General features: G+C 34.4%; 1 protein-coding gene across 7 annotated transcripts in view; it reads left to right on the forward strand.

The window, feature by feature from the left end:
• The window catches only part of CNTN5 (contactin 5), a 5,719,910-nt gene that overhangs the window by 1,868,390 nt on the left and 3,829,275 nt on the right, over nucleotides 1–22,245 (forward strand). For 5 of the 7 annotated variants that reach the window (XM_044072706.1, XM_044072701.1, XM_044072707.1 and 2 more), the window contains one exon: nucleotides 20,524–20,598. The exons of the other annotated variants lie outside the window; for them this stretch is intronic. The gene's annotated coding sequence lies outside the window, so the exon portion shown is untranslated. The remainder of the gene's footprint in view (nucleotides 1–20,523; nucleotides 20,599–22,245) is intronic. 7 annotated transcript variants of the gene reach the window in all.

The following is a 22,245-nucleotide window of genomic DNA, read 5'->3' on the forward strand; positions in this document are numbered from 1 at the left end:
CTATAGCTATGTGGATGTACTCTTTTAATGGAAATTTCCTCTATTCAGCTAATTGATCTTTTGGTTTGACTTAATGGTTATTTCTTGTTATTCGAGATGGACAAGATGATTGTGAGCTTTTTTTTCAAAAAAAATTATTTGAGCCCTTCATCTGCTCCTTTCCTGCTTAAACTAAAATTGTTTAAAAGAAAATGTTTTTATAAAGCTCAAGCTTACCTGACAGCAGGAGAGGCTCGCACATACTGTTCAAACATTCCACGAAAAATAAGCACCAGCTCGAGCTTTGACCTGACATAAAGCAGGATGTAAACTAGGAAATTAATGTAAACAGTCCAGATAAATGAAGAATTGACTGATGAAAGCAGTTTTTGTATGTCAGAATGACTGTGGTATGTTATTGTATTTCATTTTTTAAAGTTTAATCTTTACAGTTTCATCAAAATAGAAAAGTAAAGACTAATGGCATTGATTTAAAATTTTTCCTTGCAAATAGATATTACTGTATTTAATATATGACACTGATTTATAATTTTAACCTGCAAATAGATATTACTGTATTTAACATAAACAGGAGTATGCTTTCTTATTGGAAAGGGTAATGATTCCCTCCCTAACTTGCAATACTATTTTGCTGTTTGATATAGCTTTAGTTTGCTTTAATGGAAACATGAAAATCTTTGAGGTATTAATTATCTGTAGAATTGGTAGGTTTTCAGCATTCCTTCAAATAACCAGTGCAGAGACTAGGGGTGTGGCTTCAGTAGAGCAGCTTGGAGGAATGATAATAATGAAATGTGATAGTCCGCCTTTTTTTTTGGGGGGGTGTAATGGCAGGCGTAAACTTTAGCTGGATAAACCCACCAGGTGCAACAGTCTGTTTTCATGATCAATCTGGAAGCATTCCCTGGTTAACGGACTTGCTTAAGTCACACAATAAATAGAAACTGAAGATATTAAACCCAAGCTTTCAGAATGAAACTGATTAGATGTTCAGAACCCTAATTCTCTATGCTAAATGTCAGACTAATGTTTATCAATATGCATTAAATCTGTAAAGGGAAAGTTACAAAATGTAGTAGAGAATCATTGCCAGTCCTTTTGATTAATTAACTTTTTGTATATTTGAAAATTGAGTGAGTGAACTATACCATGGGCATTTTGGCACCATGATTTAAACATACTCTCTCAAAGAAAGTGTTTTTTAGTTTGTCTGTTTGGTTTAACATATCAGACCTTATTTCTACTTAAAATCCTTGTATCCAGTTGTCTAATATCAAAAGGGGTGTATACAATATAGACTAGTAATATTCTTTTAATTATTATAAAGCATATACTGAAAAAAAATATATAATTCCCTAGCCATATATCTTTATTAACATAGTATATATACTAACACAGTGGCACAAAAAGCAGTATGCAAATATAGTTAGAAAAGTGAAAGAAAAAAGAGAGAAAGAGGGAGGAAAGGAAAAGAAGATAAAGAGAAAACAGGAAGGAGAAAAAAGAGGAAAAAAGTATACATGTGACGTGGTTAGGATACTCCACTCCATAGTTAACTCTTACCATTACACTGTTCTAATAATCTAACTTAGGGTCTACAGCTTAAATTCTCCCTGGAAATTCTGATAAACATCTCCCCCTGCATAGCTAAACATTAGATAAATATTACTACAAAAAAAAAAAAAAATTGCTGTCATGATGCTTAATATTATTGACTTATGTTCTTTATTTTTCTTAATAACTTGTAAAGCTGTACATTATGGTATAGAAAGTTGGACTTTGCTATGTGTTTATTACATGTCTAGAGCTATTTATGTATGTAAAATTCCTTGTATGTAATGTTCTTGGAGCTTTTCTCCCTGGGCATCCGCTGAAAATGGATCTGTGTCCAATTAGGCTTTCCTGGTTAACAAAAGTAAAATAAATAAATAAAAGTACATAAATGGAAGTGAGATGGGCCTCTCTTGGGGGGGGGTCTTGGGTTGATTCCAAGTCCATGAGCCACAGGAATGTTTATTGAAATAGATCTAAGGAGTCCACAGAGGCAAAGCCTCTCAAGTACGTTGGTGGCAAGATTTCTCCAGAGTTTCTAAGCAACAGTGGATGTCAGATAATATCATGTGAAAATAACTGTTATCTAATCTGTTATATGTGAGAAAAACTTAAAATCAGATGTAAGAAACAGGTACATTTCTCTTCTGGGGAACATATGTTTTGGACTTATATATTTTATATTTGCGGTCAGACTTCTTGAGATGAAACTGCTTGGCATGTTTTGATTGACGTCCCTGTGGCCTGTGGGTTTGGCATTGTTTGGGTCCCTTTTGGGGGGGGGTGTTCTGCTTTTGTGGACCTGGGTGCCTTTTATTTATCTTACTGGCTTATCAAAGCATATTTTTCGCATTGTTACTATGGTTAAATAATGTAGTACATTTTTTTTTTCTTGCAAAAATCCATGCTGCTGAAAAGTGATATAAACTACTAGAATACAAAGATTTACTACATAAATATATTAAATCTGTTAAGATCACTATTATTAATGTTACACCTGCACTACTATATTTAATTTGAAAATGTTCCTAGCCACTATAGAGGTGTTCTCTGTGATCTTAACAGAATGCAGTATATTGCTGTATTTAATTTGTACCAAATTATTATTTTGCATAAAAATAGCCCAAGTCTTTACTGTTTTTCAAGTATAATTAAAATAGCCTACATAAAAATTAATATATCTCTCTACTAGAACTACATAAAACTACCTTGGATATACTGCTTAAGTATATGGTGATAATTAGGTGAGAATTTATATTCAGACAGAAAGCAATTGCCCGTGGAACCCTTGCACGGCCAAGCAAAAGTATTAGGCAACACAAATAAGCCAGCAAGAATAGGCCACAGTCACATCCAAATTTCTTTAATGAATAAGGTGAAAAAGATATCACCTTATAAGTCCATAGTGGAAAAAACCACAAATGTTCAAACCGGTTTCGGCTCCTAAGAGCCTTCTTCAGTGAAATACAAAAAATAATACAAAACCAGAGTATCAGGATACATACATATATAAGTAATTAGACAATATCTCAAAGCCAATCACAACCAGACATGGAAATTAGTTATAATTGGTCATTAAGGCCAGGTGAAAACAAAGCTCCAAGTTTTATAATCCACCTTCTTTCCTTGGAGCTAAGCAATTGTTGCCAAAAATGTTTGTCTTTACATTTCCCCTTAACACAATCAATAATAACAAACTTAAATGAAGCAGAAACATGTGTTAAACAATGTTTGTATAATGCATTGCTTATTCGTTTGTTTTTAATGTCGCTCAGATGCTCACAAATTCTAAGTCGGAAGGCTCTAGAAGTCTTACCGACATAGAAAGCAGAACAATTGCAGGTCACCAAATAGATGACCCACTCAGTATTGCAGTTGGCCCAAAAATTGATGTCAAAAACATCTGACGTGTTTTTGCTGCTGAATTCACAAGTACGTAAGACCCGTAAACAAAAGGAGCAATGCCCACAGGGCATGCATCCAACAATAGGTTTACCTAAAATGGACAACTGTGTGAGAGGGGAAGGATCAGACCCAACTCTTTTGTAATGGCTAAGTTTAGAGCCAATAGTCTGTCCTCTTCTAAATGAAAACGAACATGTGTCAGGAAGTAAAGAGTTAAGTTTCTGGTCAGCTTTCAGGACATTCCAATGTCTATTTATAATATCTTTGAAACCCTGTGTGTTACGTCCATATGTGGTTACCAGACGTATTGGTTGTGGCTTAGGGATACCATCATGACCTTTATATAATAATAAATCTTCCCTGTTAATATTGAACACAGATCTTTTGGCTAAATGCACATGCCCTGGACGATAACCCCTGCTAATAAATCTATGTGTCAAATCCTCCTGAGCCTCAAGGAATGATTTTTGGCTAGAACAGATTCTTCTGGCTCTTAAGAGTTGAGATTTGGGTATGTTCTGGATGACATGTTGTGGGTGGAAGCTGGTAGCATGTAATAATGAATTGAATTCAGGGAATTTTCTAAACATACTAGTTGACAAAGTATTGTCCTCATTTCTCATGATTAACACATCGAGAAATACTATCCTAGACAAATTATAAGTCAACTTAAATTCGATCCCCCATACATTATCATCAAGGTACTCAAGAAACTCCATGAGATAAGATTCATCAGCTTTCCACACCAACCAACAGTCATCCAGATACCGACGCCAAATGTCCATCTCACACATATAGATATTATGATTATAATCATAAATAATAATTTCTTCTATATATGCCATGAAAAGGTCTGCATATATGGGTGCAAAAGATGCACCCATAGCAGTACCCTTTTTCTGCCAGTAACATAGATTTTGAAAATAAAAAACGTTGCTGGTCAAAACATATTCAGTGAGGCAGACAAGAAATGTATTAAAACCAGGTTGGTATAAACCTGATCTAGCCAACCAATAATCCAATGCTTGTAAACCTGCCCAGTGAGGAATGTTGGTATACAGGGAAGTAATGTCCAAGGTGCACAATAGCCAATGTGGTTCAAGTTGGGAATTGTTGATAATATCTAGAAATTGGGTAGTATCCTGAATTCTTGCTCTGATAAGACCCAATAAAGGTTTTAAATAGTGGGTTAAATATTCGGACAGTGGTTCAGTCAGGGACCCATGTCCAGACACAATGGGTCGACCAGGTGGTTTAGTGGCATGTTTATGGATTTTGGGTAACAAATAAAGATATTGTTTTTTAGGTGATGCTACCATTAATTGTTCTTTAAGATGTTGTGTAATGATACCCTCATCCACAGCTTCAGTTAAAAACTGAACAATTTTACACTGAAAGTGGGGTGTAGGATCCAAAAACATCTGCCTATAGTGTTGTGTTTCACCCAATTGTCTCATAGCCTCACTGTCATAGGCAATCTTATCAAGTACCACCACCGCTCCACCTTTATCCGCTTGAACAATCACCAGATCCTTATTGTCAATAAGTTGTTTCAAACTAGATATTTCATCACCAGACAAATTATTATGAGAAATGGGAAAATCCTTAAGATTACAATGTATATCCCGAAGGACATTTTTTTGAAATACCCCTACTAGATGTGACATAGGTGGATTAAACGTCGACTTCTTAAACCTGAAGTTGTCACATACATCAACAGATGTGTCTCGATCACTGTTGTGAAAAAACAAATTCAGGTTCAGGGTGCGACAGAAATTAGTCACATCCTGGGCCAAAGACTGCTCAGAAACAAAAAACCCAGGGACATAATTGAGTCCTTTATTCAGTATTTTGAGTTCATCATGAGTCAAAACAACAGATGAAATATTATGGACATTCTGATGGCACCTTAACGTTGTGTCATAACTTTGAGAAGTGCCTCCAAGTTCTGTTTGGATGTTACATTTTTTGTGTTTCCGCCCCCCTCGTCTGTATCTCGAATGGGAGGGTGTAAAGAATTATCCCTTTTGGCTTTAGGTGACCCCTCTCTGGGGTATGTATCAACTTCCCCTTCAGTATTAGAAGAAGTATCCTCCCCAGAGGAGAAACCAACATTTTTCTTAAGGATAGATTTCGGCCTTTTTCTTTTGGGAGTGGATGATCTATTATCGTACCTATTTTCATCTCTGGGTAATCTAAAAGAGACATTCTTCGATATCTCAAAAGGTTTACCCCTCTCGTAATCACCCACATCCCTAAGAAATTTTTTTATTTTTCTGTCCTTAAGGGTCTTTTCCAATGTAGCCAATTCTGTAGTAAGTTTTTTAACCTGTGTATTAAATACATCACAATTTTCAAACTTAGTAACATCCAAACAAACAGTTTCTAAATCTTTGACACCTTGTTGCACCTTACGCTCATAAAAATTAGCCAAAGCATGCACAAATTTAGAAGAAGCCAACTGTTGAATCTGTCCCCAATCCTCAATAAGTTGGTCATCAATGTTAGAAACCAGGGGTTGTACCTTAACCCTAAGGCCCCGTGGAGTTATATGTTTCTGTTGGTATGCCTTAAATAAACGCAAATGCCACACATTATTTCTCACCATCTTCATATGTTTCCCCAATCTGTCAAAAAATATATCACATTGTGCGTCCATATCAGTAACCAGAGCATCAACAGTGGATGAAGAACCATGTTTATCCAATCCAAACACAGAAAGATCATCCACATCCACAGATAAACCCTGTATGATAGATGCAAGAGCCATCTTGATAAACTCAGTAATGAGTCCAACCAAACCAAAAAATAAAACAGAAATCTATCACAAAATTAATACACAATGGGTAATGTCCAAACGATGCTCCACAGATATCCAACCAGACAAAAGACTATGATAGTTAATATAGTCTCATTAGGCCAAAAAAGACTATAGTGATGTAAAAACACCCCTCAAAGATAAATACTGGATCAATCCAAATAAAGACCGTTATACACCTATTACCAATGATAGAAATATACAAAAACATCAATTGGAAGTGTGCATAAGTCTTATAGATAGATCACCAACTGGATTAACCAATACAATACAACAGCCAAGTCAAACCAACAACTGCCTTCAAAATGTCCTGCTGCGTATTGGTACAGGCATATGTAAAACAACCCTGTATAGTACATATACTGTTCAAAAAAATATTCAAAAAAATATTTTTCTGACACCAATGAAAAACATTTGTTTGGCCCTAGTGCCTGTAAGAAGTATCATAACACATATGTTGGCATGTAGGCCAGAACTTGATATTATATATTAATATCAAAAAAATACTATTTAAATCAATAGTCTACGTCAAAGATAATCAGCAGAGTCACCAAGAATGGACACATCCATAAAAATATAATCAAATACACTGCTTCATTATAATAGCAAGGCTGACATCAAAACTGATATAGCTCAACCATGTAAGTAATAATATTACTGAGATGAACCACAACATGTATATATAATATTAATTAAATAATAAAATAAAGCAGATCCCCAAGTAATCAGACTATATTTGTATAAATGTGACCATATATTCAAATATAACAATGAAATTCCAACCCACCAAAATATTTAAGGTTTCAAAAGCACATACAAAAATGCTATAGCTGAATTCCAACTGTAAATATATAAAGTTCAAAAAAACTTTTGAAAAAATATGCATATAATAAACAAAATCATATACTGAAAACCTAATATAAACTGTGACAAGGCATGATAAATGCCAATATTGAGGTGAACACCAAAAAGACAAATACTAATTAAATAAAATAGAAATACAAGTACGCAATGATATCAGTTGAAAAAACACATACAGCAATGAATTGAAAATGGGTAAGCCAATAATGCACCCAAACTATCTGAAACGGACTAAAGTTAGTAACCTACAACAAATAATAACCGCCTAAAAATGGAGAAACACTGAACTGTTTCATACTGGAAAATGTATAAATATTTAGAATGTTTGCTATAACCACAAACACCATGCCCAGTCAAAACGGCCCTGTAGGCATCTCAACAAGTGTCAACAAAATGTATATAATGACAAGATATGCTGGCCATACATATAAGTGTTGGCCGAAGCATTCATAATATGAACAAAAATATACAGTATTAGTACTAAACTAGACTCTATCACCATTAAATGGTGAACACATAACTGAATATAACGCAAAAAACATCATCCAGTTTTTATGGCCGTAAAAAAACATCAATCCAAGCCCATACATAGTATACTATGCGAAATGCAACAGTTCTCGTTACAAAAGGAAACCCTTTTTATGGCGCCAAAAAATATTAAACAACTACAGACCCCAAACACGATCAATAATCCCCATGTATGGGATTATTAATGTTACTGCTACACCCGAATAAATATAACTTCCGTGATACAATTGAACCCAACCTTCCCAGTTGGAAATCCAGTAGATAGATAGATTTGGTAAACTTACCCGCACCAGTCTCACATCAGTATGGGCTTGGAAAGTAAACATAAATCCAATGCAACAACCATACACAAAAGCTGAAAATAATGAAATACAAATGTAACGTAAGTCCGTTAAACTGAAAACGAACGCATCCTGTTAACCAAAATTGCCGTTCACTTGAAGAGGTCCTCCGGTGTGAATGATGCTGGCCGCAAATCCGCAAATCCACCAGACAGGAAGTGGTAAAGCATAATATTTAACCCACTATTTAAAACCTTTATTGGGTCTTATCAGAGCAAGAATTCAGGATACTACCCAATTTCTAGATATTATCAACAATTCCCAACTTGAACCACATTGGCTATTGTGCACCTTGGACATTACTTCCCTGTATACCAACATTCCTCACTGGGCAGGTTTACAAGCATTGGATTATTGGTTGGCTAGATCAGGTTTATACCAACCTGGTTTTAATACATTTCTTGTCTGCCTCACTGAATATGTTTTGACCAGCAACGTTTTTTATTTTCAAAATCTATGTTACTGGCAGAAAAAGGGTACTGCTATGGGTGCATCTTTTGCACCCATATATGCAGACCTTTTCATGGCATATATAGAAGAAATTATTATTTATGATTATAATCATAATATCTATATGTGTGAGATGGACATTTGGCGTCGGTATCTGGATGACTGTTGGTTGGTGTGGAAAGCTGATGAATCTTATCTCATGGAGTTTCTTGAGTACCTTAATGATAATGTATGGGGGATCGAATTTAAGTTGACTTATAATTTGTCTAGGATAGTATTTCTCGATGTGTTAATCATGAGAAATGAGGACAATACTTTGTCAACTAGTATGTTTAGAAAATTCCCTGAATTCAATTCATTATTACATGCTACCAGCTTCCACCCACAACATGTCATCCAGAACATACCCAAATCTCAATTCTTAAGAGCCAGAAGAATCTGTTTTAGCCAAAAATCATTCCTTGAGGCTCAGGAGGATTTGACACATAGATTTATTAGCAGGGGTTATCGTCCAGGGCATGTGCATTTAGCCAAAAGATCTGTGTTCAATATTAACAGGGAAGATTTATTATTATATAAAGGTCATGATGGTATCCCTAAGCCACAACCAATACGTCTGGTAACCACATATGGACGTAACACACAGGGTTTCAAAGATATTATAAATAGACATTGGAATGTCCTGAAAGCTGACCAGAAACTTAACTCTTTACTTCCTGACACATGTTCGTTTTCATTTAGAAGAGGACAGACTATTGGCTCTAAACTTAGCCATTATAAAAGAGTTGGGTCTGATCCTTCCCCTCTCACACAGTTGTCCATTTCAGGTAAACCTATTGTTGGATGCATGCCCTGTGGGCATTGCTCCTTTTGCTTACGGGTCTTACGTACTTGTGAATTCAGCAGCAAAAACACGTCAGATGTTTTTGACATCAATTTTTGGGCCAACTGCAATACTGAGTGGGTCATCTATTTGGTGACCTGCAATTGTTCTGCTTTCTATGTCGGTAAGACTTCTAGAGCCTTCCGACTTAGAATTTGTGAGCATCTGAGCGACATTAAAAACAAACGAATAAGCAATGCATTATACAAACATTGTTTAACACATGTTTCTGCTTCATTTAAGTTTGTTATTATTGATTGTGTTAAGGGGAAATGTAAAGACAAACATTTTTGGCAACAATTGCTTAGCTCCAAGGAAAGAAGGTGGATTATAAAACTTGGAGCTTTGTTTTCACCTGGCCTTAATGACCAATTATAACTAATTTCCATGTCTGGTTGTGATTGGCTTTGAGATATTGTCTAATTACTTATATATGTATGTATCCTGATACTCTGGTTTTGTATTATTTTTTGTATTTCACTGAAGAAGGCTCTTAGGAGCCGAAACCGGTTTGAACATTTGTGGTTTTTTCCACTATGGACTTATAAGGTGATATCTTTTTCACCTTATTCATTAAAGAAATTTGGATGTGACTGTGGCCTATTCTTGCTGGCTTATTTGTGTTGCCTGAGAATTTATATTATCATAAAATCATTTATGTGTTATAAATAGATAATAACATTATAGGAGAATTTTAAATGGATTCAATCATTATATAATATGGGGAAAGAAGAACTCTTCTTTGGCTGCATACATATTCTGAGCTCAGTCCTAACAGATTAATCAATGTGGTAATGAGTACCACCAGTGTTATTCACAAATGTTGAATAGATTTGTGAGTAATAAAGACATACTATTGTTGTTTGCAGTCATTGGGGCTAAAGCAGGCCACTCGATGACAATGTAGAGCTATCCTGTATTTTGCATAGTTGTAATAGTTATGGCACACCTCACACTAGTATATTTATTTATAGTTTGATCTATTAGTAGACTGTAATTTGATAAAAAGATATGTAAGCTGGTCACTTGAACATTTTAGACCATGATCAAAATGCCAAAGGACTGACAACACAAATGGGAAAAAAGAGAAACCTCAAGGAGAATATGTATAGCTCACTGTGTACAGCTTTGATTTATAAATCTAGTTTAAAATCATAAAATGCATGTGTATAAATAGCAACATTTCAACATAGCTATAAGAGAAATAATAGGTTGTCTGATGTGATTGTTAATGTAGGGATAATACAACTGAAGCATTATATATATATATATATATATATATATATATATATATATATATATATATAGATATATATATATATATATATATATATATATTTCACCTGGTCACATATATAGACCTTGCATTCATAACTTTTTTTAAAATGATGTATTGAATCTCTAGATTAGATCTCAATGAATGTGTTATTTTCACTGAGCTGTTTGCACTTAACTGATGAAAGATAACTGCAATAATGAAGAGAATGTAAGATGTAAATGGATTATAAATCTATGACAGGTAACCAATTAGATAATAATCAAAGTAGACTAATGAAAACAATTGCATAAAAATAACTTATATAAACATGGCTCTTGAATTATTTTGATTTTACATGGGTAAATTTGTCTAGTGTATTAGAATATGGGACAGGAGGAATTTGAAATCAGAATGGAGACCAAGAAAAAAAGTAGTAATTAAATGGTAAAACTAAATGATTAGTTATATACTATACTGCTGAAAGTTATGCTTATTGTATCTGTATTTTCTTATACTAGCAGCAATCCTCATATTATTTACACAGTGACAAGATACTAGATTGTGAGTCTGATGAACAAAATTAGATCATATGGTTTGACATATAATATGTTTGTTTTTTGAGTGATTACAATCTCTCATGACCAGTCATTGCTATTTCTCTGTTAGCCTACTAACTTAGACATAATGCAAGATGAAGCAGGTAGTATTGTGTATTAGAAATTATTTTCTTTCATTCATATGTGTATAATGTCTGAGTTGCTATTGTCATAACTCAGTTTAAACTTCATGTGATTCCTGATTTATAGTGCTAGATAGGCTTTGGTATTAGTGTACATATGTGTATCATTTATAAATTACTATACTTCATTTAGGAAGTATTAACATATGTTTAGTCTGTTATTTCTCTTGCTATGGATATGGATCAGTTAGTGAGTGGTTTGGATGATTTCTTCTTCTGACCAGGAATGTTAAATTCCATGACTGATAGTTTAACTGTTTTTGTATGAGTGTGCATCTATGTATTATTTATAAATTACTATAGTTCATTTAGGAAGTATTAACATATGCTTAGTCTCTTATTTCTCTTTTTATGGATATGGATCAGTTAGTGAGTGGTTTGGATGATTTCTTCTTCTGACTAGGAATGTTCAATTCCATGACTGATGGTTTAAATGTTTTTGAATTTAAATGTTTAGTACTAATCTTACCTATTTTATCCACAGCAATATTTCTAAGTAACTGGTGTTATTTCTTTTGTGCTAAGCCATTGTCTTCTAAATTTGATGATGTCTTTTTTCTTTCTTACATGTCTATGTATAACTATTTTTCTTTAAATATTAAAGGTATTAATAGCCCTTTGAAAAGAAGCAGTTAAAGCAAATATTTTAATTTATAAAAAGCTCACTTAATTCTTCTACAAGAAACACATATACTAAATAAAGATGTTGATAAAATATTGTTGAAATATTATACAGTATTGTGGGTTTATATTTCAAATCAAAAAGGAGAGGCACACTGATTCTTAGGAAATACTCATTACTTAAACCTAAAATCATTAATTCATACTCTGATAAAGATGGAATGCTGATGTTAATGGTAATAGAGATTACTAAATAATTTTACACATTTGTAAATACATATATTTATTTACTTATATATTTGTAAATACATATTTGATACCTAGAATTGGAGTAAGAATTGTTAAAAAATGCTAGATATTATTAGTTTACATACTCAAGGTGAATTAATAATTGCAGGGGACTTTAGTTGTATATTGTCTGATAAATATACTACTAACAGACAAAACCAAAATTACTGTTAGCAGCTAAAAACTTAAAAAATGTTATTACTGATTTAAATACGCGCAACACACATGATTTAAATTGTACAAAATCCCTAAACTATGCACACTATTCATTTAGATTTGACACCTAAACTAATATTGATAAAGTTTTCATTTCTAGTGGAATATATTGTAAAACTGCAGACGTACTAATAGCATCTTGCCTCTTATCTGAGCACCGTGCTATAAAATTTACTATCACCTTAAAGCCTAATAATTGAATTAATGATCAAAGAATTCCTGCTGATATAACAGAGTTAAAAGATTTTAAAGACTGGTTCTTAAAAGAATTAAACCAATTTATTGACATAAATAATAATGGTGAATTAAAATAATTAAACCAATTTATTGAAATAATGGTAATTGTGAATTGTCAGAAATTATTTTATGTTATGCATTAAAATAATATTTATATGGAAGAATTAAAAATTGGTATTTATGCAGAAGAAGGGAATGGGTTAAACAATTTAAGACTTTACAATCTAACATAGATAAATTAAAATTGAAAATGAAACCGATGATGACAGTAAATTTAGAATTAAAGAAGTTAAATAAAAAATACCTAGACAATCTACATAATATAATTTCAGTACAATTAGAAAACTGTTAACTACATTCATACTCAATAAATTCTAAAAGCCTACATAAATTATCTATAATATCTAATATCTAAGAAGAAAGTAAATACAAATCATATCACAAGAGATTTCTACATCCATTTAGATAAACAAACCTCCCTGGTGGTCCCTCGACATAAATAAACCATGCAAGAAGAAAGAGCCCCCTGTTAAATTGCAATGTAAAGCTAAATATAAATATATATATATATATATATGTATATATATATATATATATATATATATATATATGTATATGTATATATATATATATATATATATATATATATATATATATATATATATATATATTACTAAAAACTTGAAAAATATTGTTAGGTCTGCTAAACCAGCCCACAAAAATGGGTTATCATCTGAAACTAAGGACAATTATAAATCCTTCTTCAGCTACTTTATGGAACTACAGATTAATGCCCAATATTGGTATGAATATATTTACATTTGTATTGCCTTTTCTAAGTCAACAGGTGTACTAGCAAACAAATTCAGTGCTAATTTTCTCAGAGAGACTTCTTTACAAAGTTCACATATCTCTGAACCCCTTAAGTTCCCTATCATATCAAAGGAATGCATACTGAATGTGATTTCAAACAGCAAAAATACTTCTTCCATGGGGGCATTATACTATATTGCTGGTTGGTTAATAAACAGTACTAAGCATGTCCTGGCAGAGAGAGTGCTCCAGCTGTTTAACCTAAGTTTAGCTACAGGTTTTGTCCCTGAAGTTTGTCACACTGCAGTTGTGATGCTAGACTACAATGGACTACCACTGACCACAGGAATCACAAACCCATCAGCCTGACAAGAACTATCTGCAAAGCCATGGGTCATATTATAACTGCTATTAACAATTATGATATCAAAGATAAGATATCATTATATGTGAGACATAGCAGCTTGACTTTATCATGGCAAGTTCCTGCCTAATTCATTTCTTTAATAGTCTTACAAAGGCTGTTTATATTGGTCATGCTACTCACATGGTATATCTTGACTTGCTCAAGGTATTTCCCATCACGCTCCATGCTGCTATTGTTAGTAAACCTGATGATTTACAAATAGATCCCTGTGTGGTAATACAGATAGCAAATTGGCTAAATCATAGAATGTACACACTGTAAACTGTCTCATTTGGAAGTAGAGAGGTAACATAGGGTGTCCCATGGGGTTCAGTATTGGGATCACAAACTATTCAGCATTTAGTTTTTAGGTCTCAGATAGGAAAGCAACATTTCTGTCTATCTAAGTATGCAGACAACTGCAAACTGAGAGTTATCATCAGGTCATCTTCTGAAAACTCTTGAAAAATAACTTATATTTAAACGGGCTCAGAGTAAATCAAAAAGTGAAATATTGTCAGATATCCACAATCCTTCCCTCCAGTGTGCAACATAGACAACACCCCACTTCAAAATGTTAATAATGTCATCTCTTTTATTCATCTGACATCTATAGTCAGAAAATCTTTCTCGTTAGTAAAGCTAATTGCTAATGGATTTTAACCCCAGATCTAAAGGGTCCAATGTTCTGTTATATTTAGCATTGATCAGACCAATTATTGAGAACAATGTTCCTTTAGGATGTACCTCATTAGACATATAAAACAACTAGAAAGATACAAGAGCTTCCTAAGAACATCACTGGCTTAATGATCCTGTGGTACAAAGGGGGCCCAAAGTTAACATCTCTGTATTAAGTATATTATACTGTTTCAAGGAGGAAACCTATGTCTCACCCTTGAGACGTAGTTGTACTCGATCCCTTATATCTCCATATATCTAATAGTTACACACATACTAGAAACAGGGCCCTGAATCTTTTCCAAACAATAAATAAAGCACAGTGAAGTGACAGATTCATCACACCCATCAATGTTATAGACTGCCCTGTAAATTGAGCAGTGTGATACACTATTGTATGGGCTTCCATTAATACATCTCAGGCTTGACTGGCCTACCCATCCAAAGGTAAGGGAATATGGCCTAAGGGTTAAAACTGACAAGGTGTGCATGGTTATGATGCTCAATTGTTTTGGTATTCCCATGAATTCTATGAAGGTTTCTCTAAAGAGCAGAACTGTATCCTAATTTAATAGCAGTGTGCTTTAGTTTTGTAAGCTATGCCTAAAATCATTGCTGCAGTTGGTTGTTTATTTATGTATGCCACTTCTCTTCTAATTATTATAGTGCTATGTTACTGAAAAAGGGACTTGATTGTTTAGTTTAGGTACGTGTTAAATGAATACAATACAATTACTTAAGTAATTGATTATTTGTTTACTCTATGATGTTTTTGTTTGTTAAAATTTAAACTGCCAGACTTATTTCCAGACTAAAGCTTGAAGCTTATTCAATATACTAAAAGGACATTTTCCCCATTTTCAACATGGGGTTTGGGATGTCACGTTAACTGTTGCCTTCTCTCTCAATTCAATGCAACACTCCTGCCTTCTTCGACACTCATACCTGACAGTCATAGATCTTCTCATATACTCCACCTCTTTGCTGGACACCCTCATTTCCTCTTGTCTTCTTCTTATCTGTCCTGAACATTCTTTACCAGATTGTCTTCTAATTTTCTGCATATCAACACTAATTCTAAATTCAGAATGCAACTTAGAAAGGACATATCACTTAACCTATCTCCTTTCTGAGTCTGTTCTCTTCTCTCAAGATTCACTAAAGTCTGACCCACTTTAGAAAGCAATGTATATATTGTACACTACACACAGCTTGATTGCACATTGTACTGTGGTTGTTCATTAGAATGCATAGACACAGTTTCTCTCTGTGCTTAGTCTGAACTACTCTGTTATTGCGTACATTTCTGTATTTTTGTTTGTGAAATGTTTTCTATTTTACCTAGACTGTGCCTGAATTTGGTCAACACTGATCAGTGTACTACCCCGGTAAACACATATAAATAAATAAATTCATGGAAAGTTTACATGGGCAATAAAGAGAATTGCCAATTCTCTTGTAGCATATCTTTGGGTTGCGGAAGGAAAATGGTGCACCCACCTAAAACCAAAATAGTCAAAAGAATCAATCAGGAGGCATCCCCAGCCAGTAACTGAGCTGTACAAACAAGCACTGCAAGGCAAAACTGCAAAACATAAAACCACCTGCATGGTTTCTCTTAGGCATAGATATCCTAGACAGTTAAGTAGGATACCACTCAGCCAGGAACACTACTTCCTCAGTTAAGAAAAAATTTACATAGAAAAGCAGCCCTATCCCAAGAGGAGTGGCACCCTGTAATGAAAGTGCTGCTCACTACTTAGTTTCCAAGTTTCCTCATTCCCACTCACTGAGTTGCTGACAACAAGTCGAAGATCCTTTGAATCGGCAAGTCTGGAACATTTTAATATTGCTTGATTATGGCTACAGTGACCCTAGAAAAATTACCAAGAGCAGGACTGTGATGATCTGAATAATGCAGTCAAAGTGCATTTAAGCAGGTACAATATGCCAAAGGTAAGCTTTTTTAATATCTTGGCAGGCAACCGATCAGAAAATTATGCCTTTCAACTGTCTCCAATTTCCTAAAATGGCCCTGAGTTTGACTTATTTAGTGGCTATCTTTGGTGGCCTGGCAGAAGCAGGATGCATGTGAAAACAACGTATTGCAACATTGTCATATAATACCATTAGCATATGGTAGCATTATTGGTTGAGGTTTCTTCTATGTGGATATTGCATGCCCTCTCTTTCTATTTTTATATTACTGTGTGGATTTATCCATGCTCTTTAGTTTCCTCCAACACTGGCCCTGAGTTTGACTTATTTAGTGGATATCTTTGGTGGCCTGGCAGAAGCAGGATGTATGTGAAAACAACGTATTGCAGCATTGGCATATCATACCATTAGAATATGGTTGCATTATTGGTTGAGGTTTCTTCTATGTGGATTTTGCATGTCCTCTCTTTCTATTTTTATATTACTGTGTGGATTTATCCATGTTTTTTAGTTTCCTCCAACACTTCAAAGGCATGGCACTGGAATTTGGTATTTTGCCAGTTTTCCTGCAGTTAAATATATAGTGTGCATGTTTGTGCATCTTGTGATAGACCTGGTTTGTCAGTGGCAATGATTTTTTCACATACATACTTCTCCCGCACAAAAAGGACTGAAACCAGGAGCCAGCAGGAATAAATAGATAAATAGGTATACAGTTACTCCAAAATAAAGATAATCCTCAATGTCAGAGTCCACACTTCTTTATTGCAACACAGTAAATGCAAGCAGTTTCGTCTCTGTCAGTTCAGAGTCTTTATCAAGATGCTGGCTCCTGGTTTCAGTCCTTTTTGTGTGGATGTAGTTTACATACATACTCCTCCTGCCCCAACGAGTCAGGTCTGTTACAAAATGCAGTGTCAGTATGTGCAAGTGTTTTTGTGTGTGTGTGTGTGTGTGTGTGTGTGTGTGTGTGTGTGTGTGTGTGTGTGTGTGTGTGTGTGTGTGTGTGTGTGTCTATAAAATAATACCGCATATTTTTATTTGTGGGCACACAAGATATTGCAGCATACATAACTCTTCTTGTTAGCTGTAATAAATAAATAAATAAAAATTCATAAAAAATAAAATAGTTAAGTAATCTTTTTTCAAGGCATATTATATGATGAAAATAGAGAAGGACCTTAAAGAAGGAGTTAATGGAGGTAGTTAAAGAAATAAAGAAAGGGGAGGAATTAGATACTTCTGGATGGTATAACAAGCACAGAAAAAGTTGCTCACCCTGGCTGAAATGGATAAGAAACCTAATAACTGAAGAGGAACATCTGAGTCAGTGATGGGCTGGACAGGTAACTGGATGAATCGCTACTTTAAGATTGATACTTGCTTTTAGATTTTAATTCTTACTGTGTTTATATATAATTTCTTTTTGGATTATGTGTAGGTTAAAAGTCAATTATAATGTTAATGAAGTTAAAACATATACTGTTAGTGCAACTGTGGAAAATGAATTGTTAAAATGTCTGTAACCATCAGTAATAAATTAGTACACTGCATTATAAATTGCAGGGTTATAACAGGTTACAGCAGGTGACCACAGGTAGATATTCAGCAGCTGTAATGCAACTGATATGTTGCTAAGTATAAAGTTAAACTGCCAATAAAAAATGATGACAGATTTAACAAATGTTTATCATAAGAACATCTCATCTGATGTTTTCAAAAGGAAAAAGAAAAATGTAATAACAACAAAAAAAAAGGAAATCGCAAAACATCCTTACCCTCAGAGCTTTAGACTACTTATGGTCCTTACACTCAGGCTGTATAAGTAGATTTAGTAGTGGTCTCCATCCTGAACTGACCCTACTCTAAAACCAACACTGCTAAGAGGTATGCTCAAAGGTTGTTGTAGCTAGTAGAGTGTTGATGGGATGCTGCAGCAGCTATTTGTTTAATTTTATTTCCAAACCTTAGAGGTAAGACTGAAGGTGACTTTACCCTATGTGGGTGGCCATGGATAGTGGAGTCATTATTTTTCAAATTTTCCTCTCAAACCTCAGAGGTATTCACATTAGGTTTCTATAGTTTGTGTTGAGTTTGTGGATGGTGTGGCCATTGTTTTTATTTTTTAACTTTCCTTCCAAATTTAGTAGCTGTGCTCAAACGGTCACTATAGCTTGTCTTGGGCCGGCTTACAATTCTCTAGGAGCAACACATTGGAATGCATTACTATGATTGTTATTTTCACCTTGCTCACATCTTTTGTGATAGCAGTAAGGAGATCTGCTGTTTATATGCTCCCTAAAAATGTTGACTCTTGAAATGCCAAGTGCCAACATGCCAAAACAAAAAAAAAAAAGGAAAGAAACCTCCCAAGTCCAGAAGAAGAGTTAATTCCAAACATCACTCTTCTCCTTTAAACTTCATTTTTCCTGGGGGATGCACCTTGTAGCCCCTGAACTTATACATGTACCAACCCCGAGATTGCCATACCATGGAGAAAAGGGAATATTCTAGAAAAATGGGCATCTCGGACTTGGTATATGCAAGCCATTTTTGTGGCTATTCAGTCAGTGTGTTCTGAGATTTTCTCTAGAGGGACCTGACATTTAAAATGGTTATCAATTCTGACAGGCATGATTTATGTACATGTGCTTCATTTGTCTTTCTAGTTTATTGTGATATGTGTTTTGTCAGCTTTGAACATTAAGCTCCTTATAGAAATTATTTCTTTTTTTATAAGAAAAAAGTAATACTGAATTTCTTTCCTTACTCATGACTGTTGCTCAGTTTATGATTAGATCAAAAGGTTGGAAAAAAAAATCTAAAATCCTATGGCATCTGGCACCTAGTAGACTCCAGATTCTTAGGTCAGTTCATTTATTTCCTTCACACTTATTACTATTTCATCATGATTAGTTAGGGTGAGCTGAAAGGAGTCAGAAAAAAGCATAGATGAAGAGTAAGACTTGATTTTTTCCTTTGTCCTGATTTTGCTCAGGCCATCATCAGATGACAAGATTATTAAAAAATCCTGAAAATCATAGTTTCTGGAGGCTTACTGGCCACAGTCCTCTTTCTTAATTCACCTTTCTCCTCTACATTTGTTAGACTGCAGTTTTACCCAGTTATGATTTATTAAAAGATTAGGAAAAAGGTAAAAGGTATAAAAGAATGTGAAGAATGGAGCATAAAGATAATCTGAATAGTACTGGGAAGCCAAGACTGGAGGAACTGGGGAAACGTTTACAGTGGAGTGTGTATGGGGGGTAGTGGCAAGATGCCATGTAGCTATTCTCCTAAGCCAGCATTTCAACATAAGCCAGCTGGCCGATACCACAAAGTAAATCAGAACTAATTCTACTTAGAAATAAATGAAGGCAACTGACTGAACATGTGGCGGTTCATGACCCTTATATATTACTTTTACTGTTAAAGTGTATTGGTCACATTTAAATTCATTAGAAAGTAACATATCCTTAACATTCGGTATGACCTTCTTACCGCATACAACATCAAATTATACATTTTTGATTCAAAAAAAAGTGTTGCTTTTCCATTTAACTTTTTGATAAGGATAGCTGCTTGAAAGTCTTCTTGGACCTGAAAACCCCTTCTATGGTGGAACAAAAGACTCAACACACAATGTCTCACTACATTGATTAATTTGTAGACTACTGTATATCCATGATATATTCATCAGTAAGAATTTCTTGCTTTCTAGAAAGGCAGGTTGTCAACTAGGTCTTGCAGGAGAAACACCTTATATTGAAAATGAGTATAAGTGAACATATAATGCTGAAAGCAAAATATAACTAAGAAGCATCTCTTTTAAAGATCTAAATTGTTTTGCAGTTTGTAAATCATTTTCCAATACCTACCAGGACATCATGTTGTGGGTGTGATTATAGGGAATAAGTAAATAACAGTGACACTTAAAACAAAAAAAAAACAGCATGATTTTATCTTTATTTTTGCAAAATCACTTTCAGCTTTAACAGAGATGCTCCAGGAAGTGATGAAAACGCACTATAAAGACTTACATGCTGCAGAAAGATATGTATAAGGTGGGTATTTTTTCTTTTATCTTATTCAGATTTTGCAAGTATAACCTTTTTCAAGAAAGGCTAACATAAGATCATAGTGGCATATGTTTAAATTATGCATTGATATTTGCACTGTGTCTTATTAATCAGAAGCTTTTAAATTCCAGTACTGAAAGCAAAGTGTGTAGCCATGTCACCAGTATAAAACAACATCAAATTAAAACCATATCTCACATTATTTTTGAGTTGCTTGAGGATATTTATAAGCTCCTAAGATTTTTAAATTGTATGGCATGCACATATATTCTTTGGGACTATGTCAGATGATCAGCTTTTCATAAACTTGAAAAAAAAATATCAAAGAGACTGTAAGATCGAGTTTCCAAAAACTTGAATATCAACACAAAAATCTACCTTTTTTACATTTTTGTAGGGGGGCAAGCCTCCCTGCATCCCCCATGTGGGGTGGCCCACCACGTCCCCAGCAAATTATATATACTAAGACCTAGATCACACTACAGTGAGGAAAAGGGTAAATTTCCCCAATTTTCACTGTATAGCACTCTCCATTCAAAAGCTTCGAGTTTTCAAAAACTCAGTCATGTGGTCATATGGAGTTTGAGTTTCTAAAAATTCGGTAAACTGATAGAGACCCAGGTCATACTAGAGTTTATAGGATGTTTACTTTTGGGAATGAGCTCAGGTCTGGTTAATGTAGTATGGTAAATAAGAAATATTCACGGTTATGCAAAACATGGATAAGCTATAATGAATTAAGACTAACTTGACATGGCCATTTCTCCTTAGGATGTGTGTGTGCCATTAGTCTACTTTTATGCTGATCTCAAGTGTATGATTATCTTTTTATTTGAAGTGAGGCCAGGGAATGTGCAATCTTGTAATCTCTGAAAGAATTCTGGCATGCATTCTTTAAGAAAGACTTGCATCTGTTCCTTAACTCTCAGGAGTTGGAGACTATGGCCTTTTATGACTTGTACAAACACTAACCCATATCTCATTGGATATTCATGTTTTATTTGAAATATTCAACTCTAGACTCATTTTATTCTGCACAGAAAATCAATTAATTGAATATATGAAAAAAACTGACAGCAACACAAATTAGATTTTAAAGGGGATTCCAGTCATATCCAACAAGAACTTAGTTTCTTATATAATCAGTGATACTAGTGCTATATCTGGTAGGGAAAACATAGGTTCATAGGTTCTTGGGGGTGTACTAGGCTAATGGCCCTGGAGCCTTTACAAGCCTAGCCCATAGAAGCGCTTTGCATCATGCCACCTGACGGTAGTTCCCAGTATCTCTATCTAAGTAGACCCACTGTCGTCATCCCTGGAGTGAACTTTCTATTACCCATCCAGTCATCAAGATTTGTCTTGAAGATGGACAGCAAGGTGCTCTGCTTGAAATGCATGGGATCTATGTGCAGGGATGCTTTCTGCCGCTTTTAACAAGGTCTCCATTACAGCACAATTTGAGGAGTGCTTCAGGCGTGTGCATCTTGAGATTTAGAATTCTGTCATTGAGCAGCATGATCCTCAGATTGCATTTATTTATAGCTGTTACAGTGGTAATTTGGTCTTTGGAACACCACCTAAAAAAGGCACTACAGGGTTGGCATGAGCCTTAGCCAGTACCCAGAAACC

The sequence above is a fragment of the Protopterus annectens genome, chromosome 5.part0 (assembly GCF_019279795.1).
Source record: "Protopterus annectens isolate FY-2018-M chromosome 5.part0, PAN1.0, whole genome shotgun sequence".
Taxonomy (NCBI): Eukaryota; Metazoa; Chordata; order Ceratodontiformes; family Protopteridae; genus Protopterus; species Protopterus annectens.